Source organism: Psammomys obesus, unplaced genomic scaffold (assembly GCF_907164565.1).
Source record: "Psammomys obesus unplaced genomic scaffold, mPsaObe1.curated_primary_1811, whole genome shotgun sequence".
NCBI classification, from domain to species: Eukaryota; Metazoa; Chordata; class Mammalia; order Rodentia; family Muridae; genus Psammomys; species Psammomys obesus.
In genome coordinates, this window is record NW_026596131.1 from 13482747 (window position 1) to 13489696 (window position 6950).

Genomic DNA, 6950 nt, shown 5'->3' on the forward strand with positions numbered 1-6950 from the left:
CTTGTGTTATTAGAGAAGAGCTATAAAACGTATCTATGATAAATTCATGGAAGAAAGACTGCTGGCCCAGAGGGTGTGTTTGTGCAGGAGTGAGTGCATATTCTCCAAAGCAGCTGGCCTAAGGGTGGTCCTGGAGGTCAGCAGCGGCCCCATGCTCAGCCACACCAGGTGTGGTTTGAGTTTCATTCTTCTTTGCATCACCAGAGACTTCAATCATAGCCTCCGTACGGTCAGGAAGTCAGAAAGGTATGCTGACTCTACTCACCCCCATAAGGTAGCCACACTCCAGGAACAAAATGCAGGTAGCAAGAGAATAGCATGGCAAATTCACTAGATCTCAGTCTAAGACACGAGAGAACCTTCAGAGATGAAGATCCTAAAACCCAGGGAACCCAGGAAAGACTTTTTTTTTTTTTTTTTTTTTTTTTTTTTTTGGAAACATACAGCCCGGGCTATCCTCAAACTAGCTATCTATCTGAAGATGACCCAGAACTTCTGATACTCCAGCCTCTACCTCCCAGGTCTCTGGGATTACGGGTGTGCACCTGTCACACCTGGTCTGTGTGGTACTGAGGAGGGAACCCAAGGCTCCTTGCTTCATGCCTGTTTAGCAAACACTACCAGCTGAGCTCCAGCCTGGGATATCTGCGCTTGTGCTTGAAGGAGGAACTTCCTATATAAAAGTGATTGGACAAAGGGGTGGGATCTGATGGCGTAGGCTGGGTGGGAGGACCTAGCAGGGATGTTTGCTCAGGGCTTCCTTGACCTCTCACTGCAGCACTACTTCCGCCAGGCGTGGAGCGAAACTCCTTCTGAGATGAAGTTCATGTGATCTATCACCAAACAAGATAGGTCAGAAAACTTTTAAAAATATATAAACTTTCTTTTTTTAAATTGATCTTATTTTGCATACGATTGTTTTGCCTGCGTGTGTGTGTGTGTGTGTGTGTGTGTGTGTGTGTGTGTGTTCACCATGTGCTTGCCTGGTGCTAATGGGAGTCAGAAGAGGGAGTAGGATCCCATGGACTGGAGCTACAGATGATTGTGAGTCTCCATGTGGGTGCTGGGCATCAAATCAGGGTCCTCTGCAAGATTAGCAGATGCTTTTAACTCCTGAGCCATCTTTCCAGTCCTACAGGTAAAAAAGAAACTTTTAAAAAGAATGTTTCATTGTGTCACCTGACAGTCTCATACATGGATACAGCGCATCTTGACACACCTGCTTCCAGCTCCATCTTGGCTCAGTGCTGCCTGCAGGGAGGTTGGCTGGTCTTCCTGGCTTGGTGCTATGGGTAAGCATAGCTGTTGTGGGTTCCTAACTGCCACAGCTGTGTGGTATCCAGGAGATGGCATGTTACAGCACTCCTCGTGTCTTCCAGCTTTTACATTTTCCCGCCTCTTCCTCCATGATGTTCCCTGAGATTGTGAGGAGTGGTGGCTGGCTGGCTGGCTGGATGCCCCGTCTAGGACTGAGCACCCGACAGTCAGTCGCTTATCCTCCATACTTCATGGGTCAGAGAACTTCTTCAGCAGCCACATGGAGAGGTGGAGAAGCTTAAGGGGCATTCCTGGGTGTCATGGCTTTATTTCTGGGAGAGAGGTTCTACTTTCTATGAGAAGAGAGGAGTAGAGACAGGAGGGCTGACAGAGGTCGAGAGAGGTTTTGCTCCCAAGAGCCACTCCACCGCACCTCATTCAGTCCAAAGGACTCCACACCATGTCTTGAGGTACCATGCTCTGTGCCCTGGCATCTCTGCCACAGTTGGGAGGAAGTGAAGAAAGGACAGACACATAGACAACACAAACAGAAAAGCTGGTGTCAGCTGGGCTGCATGCATCAACCCCCAACCTCAGTACAGTACAGCACAGGGAGAGGAGTTAGCCAGTCCTGCTTGGCCTACAGGGAGGGCTCTGGAGGCCAGAAGTCTTAGGCTGTAAACAGGCAGCAGGAGGAAGCCGTGGTTGCTAGTTTCTGTACACACTGGTCAGTGTGGACAGGATGGACCCCAGGATGAGCCTGAGCACTGGGGTCCTTTACACAGCCATGCTCATGTCAACAATGCAAGTCGCTCAGGCCTTCTCTCACTCAGGGATTCCGCTGCCCTATACACCTCCTTTCAGAACATTTTTGTTCCTGTGGCTCTGTATAAACAGTTGTTCACAACTGGGTGCCATGGCACACGTCTGTAATCCGAGCACTCTGGTTGGTAGAGGCAGGCGAATATCTGTGAGTTTGAGGCCACCTTCGTCTGTAAAGTGAGTCCAGGACAGCCTTATCCTTGGCTAAGGATACACAGAGAAACCCTGTCTTGGAAAAAAAAAAAAAAAAAAAAAAAACAGTCCTTTCCTCCCACCATCCCTTTCAGTCTTTCAGAGCTCTTAGTTAAGTGCTTAGGACTGTGCCTTCCACCAGGGGGCGATCTCACTTTATCAGGTGAAATTTTGTATCAGGTTCGTTCTGTGCCTCTCTGTTGGTAGCTGGAAACCTGTATTACCAAAACAGAGGAAGCCAGCAGAGATGGAGAAATCGAGGCACAGGGAGGTTAAAGGCTGGGTGAAAGTCAGAAGGCAGGCTGACTTTGGAGAGGGGCAGCCCTCACACTTTTTTCTCCCAGCTGTGGGGTCCTGTGCAAGCCATTAACCTGGCCTGCCCATGCAGCTGCCAGTCCTGAGCTCCACCTGCCTGAGCCTCCCAGAACACAGGCGGCGCCGGGCCGGAGCCATCAGCGCAGGCCAGTGGCCAGTACTGGGTCTGGACGCCAGGTTTCCTTTCCCATTTCAGCAACTTCTGTGGATCTCTGAGAGGCTCCCCACCCCCATCTTGGCAGTGGAACACCAGCAATGGGAGCCTGCCCGTCGCCCTACCCTTCGGAATGGAATTCAAAAGTTTGCAAAACCAGCCTTTGCCTGTGGGGCAGCTGGGCAGACGGGGCCCAGAATAGCTGGGTTGGCAGGATGTTAGGGCCCCAGTGGGAGAAGTCATGGAGCTGCTAATGACATGCTGTGTTTATCAGAACCCAATATCGCCCGACTGCAGCCGGCTTCGAAGCCCATCCAAACAGTCAGAAAACAGCAGCAGGGATGACAAGTCCCCGGAGGAGGAAAGAATTGCCAAACAGGGGCTGGGGAGATGTTTCAGCAGGGGAAAGCAGAGCCTCTGTTGGACAAGCATGGGGACTGAGTTCTTAAAGGTAATCAGATGAAAAGCGAGCAGCATGCTCCTCTGGCCTCTGACTCTTTGGTCTCTCTCTCTTTCTCTCTCTCTCTCTCTGACACAAACCAAAACAGATACACGACATACACACTCGCATACATATATGCAAAAATAAACAAGTAAATATAGCACCACGATGCATCAGAGAACAGAGTGGACCCTTCATGGTAGGCCACAGGGGTTGCTCCACTGGCTGCTGTGTTCTCCCAGGAGCTGCCCTGGTCTGAGGAAAGAGAGCCACTTGGGAATATGGAGGAAGCCTTTGATGCTTGGCCCAGACCCCCTCGCGTAGGTGCAACAGCTAGGGAATTCAGGGCGGATATAGCACCGAACTTGACAGGAAGATCCTGGACGGGTGCTGATGGCCTCTGACCCAGGCTCTGCCGACCCAGCACTGCTGACCCAGGCTCTGCACCATCTTGGACTTCATGTATTATGTTGTCGTTGCGCCTCATGACCCTTGCCTTAGCCCAGAGGGACGGCTTTGGCTCTTTGGGAAACGCTCAGATTCTGGTTGCTTGCTTTGCTTGTGGCAGGGATGGAGGGAAACCAGGAAATCTGCAGTTTCCCTGTCTTGCTAAATTTCCTGTCTTTCTCACAGTTTCAAAGCAGAAATGAAGTTGATGACAAAGGGCTTTAGGAGTCTGGCAAGCTGTCCAGCTCAGTGACACATTTTATTTCTTCTGTTACACTGGTGTGTGTTGGCCTTGTGAATCCTCTTTGCCTGTCTGCCTGTTAGATTGGTTTGTGGGTTACATTGACACCCCTTCAGACACTCCATCTCTAGTCCCATCCCTCAGAATTTCCCATGCCTCAGAGCCTTCTGACTCTCAGGATCCTGGGAAGCCCTAGGACGCCTTTGCTGTGTTTAGTACCATGGTGCTCCTCTTCCAGTTTCTACCTCAAAGAAAATGAATAAGCCCCTTTCAAATCTCTTGGGAGTCGTGGGGGCTCAGCCTAAGAGCCTTGCAGGAGAGAGGTTATACTTACAATATTGGTATTTACAGATATTCCGGCATTTTCTGCTCACTTCAACGTTTTTTATCAATCACGTGAGAAACTTTAGGGTCATGGTTGCTTATCCAAAATTCCTGAAATACGCCAGGCATGGTAGTGCACATATCTAGCCCCAGAAACTGGAAGGCTGAGACAGAAGGATTGCTGCTAGCCCAGGTTGCTGAGTGAGGCTCTGTGTTGGGGGTTGGTCTGATGCTCTGTGTATTCAGATGCTGAATTCTGGGTCCTGGGATCTGGTTTCAGTCTGGATGAGTGCATTGTCATATACAATGATCAGTGTTGTGTAAACTTTGCTCCCCAGTTATCTTTGATTGGTTAATTAAAAAAAAAAAAAGCTGGACAGCCTGTAGCTGGGCAGAAGAGAGAGAAGACAGGTTAGCAGAGCTTCCGTTCATGGTCTTGGAGTTTTAGGTAGGGACACACACACACACACACACACACACACACAGAGAGAGAGAGAGAGAAAGCATGTGGTGTGAAACAGTGACCTCAAGAAGGACTGATATGGCAAGTAATCAGGGCACATGGGAAACAGCAAGACTAGCATAGAGGATTGGCATAATTGGGTATCTGCCCAGTTATAGTGTTTAAAGCTCATTAACAACCTGTAAGTCTCTGTCTCATTTATTTGGGAGCTAGAGCAGGAGATTAGAAAAGTCTCCCCAAAATATAAAATACTGTTTTAGCTCTACCTTGAAAGAAAGCCCAGAAGCAAGAATGGGGAGATGGCTTAATTCTTAAAGTGCTTTCCTTGAAAGCACCAGGACCCAAGTTCCATCCTGGAATTCATGTTTAAAAAACTGTGGTAGCAAGTTTATAACCCAGGTGCTGGGAAGGTGGACACAGGCAGAGACTTAGGACTTGCTGGCCAGCCAGCCTTGCTCATATTACAGGTCCCGGAATAGAGACGCTGTGGACCAAGATTCAAGGTTTTCCTCTGACCTCCACACCCATGCTTCCACCCATGTACATGCACTGAAACACACATGTCCACCCCCACACAACTAGAGAGAGTAAATAACTTAGAGTAAATAAGTTAGTTTAGTTACAAGTCAGCGTGGACTACATAGCAAAACAAACAAAAGAACAAAACAAGGCAGGTGCCTGCTGCCCAGCCTGATGACCCGATTTTGGTCCCTGGGACCCACATGGTAGAAGAAGAGAACCAATTCCTGCAAGTTTTCCTCTGACCCTCCACATGTCCAGTGTGATATGTGTATGCGCACACACACACACACACACACACACACACACACACACACACACACAAGCAATTCTGCTGGTTGGTTGGTTTACTTATTTATGAGACAGCATTTCACTTTGTATCTCTGCCTGGCCTGAAACTTGCTATGTAGACCAGGCTGGCCTCAAATTCACAGGGTTTCGCCAACCTCAGCCTCTCAAGAGCTGGAGTTAAAGGCATGTGCCACCATACCCGGCGAATACCTGTGATTCAAACAACAACAACAAAAAACAATAAATCAAAAACAAACTAACCAACCCCCACCCCAAACCTCCCAAATACAAAAAAGATCAGAAATCTTGGTCTCTCCTAAGTTTGACATAAACTTGTACAATGTGACTTGCACTGTCTTGCAACCTCGTGGCTTTCACTTATTGCCCTGAAGACCAGTCAATTACTCGGGGCTGCTCCAAAGCCCCTGGGTTAGCTGCTCTCTGGGATATTTCCATCTTGCTCTGAGTACATCTGGCCCAGCTGACTCCAGATCAGAGATACAGAACCCATCTTTGCTTTACCCGTAAGGAACCAAGCCTGTGTGGTCGGCTACCATTCCCAGCTTCACTGAGGGAAGTCATCCGGGATGCAAAACCTCCCACCAGAACAAGCCAGCTGCACAGCGTTGCCCATCATCTGGTACGTAGCTAAGACTTCCAAGACTCTCTATTGTCCCCGAAGCAGCCCAGTAGGGGTGAAGTGGCCTTTCTGCTTCTGCTTAGCTGCTCTCCCTTACATCTCTATTGCAAAGGATGTGGGGGACAGAGTGACAGGGGACAGAATGGGTCCACGTGCTGGGTGGGAAGTTTCCCGTCACTTACAGGAATGAGGAGAATCTTATCCTTGTGTTTTCCTATATGGATAACCAAGAATGCGATTTTGCTCAGCCTTAGATACGTGCCAAGGAACAGGAACTATCCCCAGGGATGCTAGGCCAGGGCAGGTCACATCTCTGGCCGGAACACATCTACTTATTCTCGACAAGTGTCCTTAAATGCTCCCCTTGGTACCAGAGGGAACATCTCTGCTTTTCGTGGGGTTGGCACTTGGATTTGGAATTTCTGGAGAAGCCTGTGGGAATTCACATTCTGGGATCTGCCCTCTGCTGACCTATGCCCAGCTTTGGGAGGAGATGATGTGGGCTTGCACCTCCTCCCTTCCTGCTTTGATTTTGTTGGCTCTTCTTCATGCTGGCACAGCAAAGAATAGCAAAGTGCAGCCTGTTTGTTTTGCTTGGGATATCCCAAACCAGCATCCCTAATTTTACATCTCCTGCCTAGAGAGAGAAGGGAGGAAGGGAGGGGTGGGAGGAAGGCATGGGGAAAGAAAAGAGACACAGAGAGAGGGAGAGACAGAGAGACAGGGACAGGGGCAGGGGCAGGCTCTCAGAGCCTGATGTCACCAGGGCAGTTTTATTTCTCAGTCCAGATCCTCTCTCTTCTAGAGTTGTGATAAGATTGCAGAGCAAGCCTTCTGACTCAC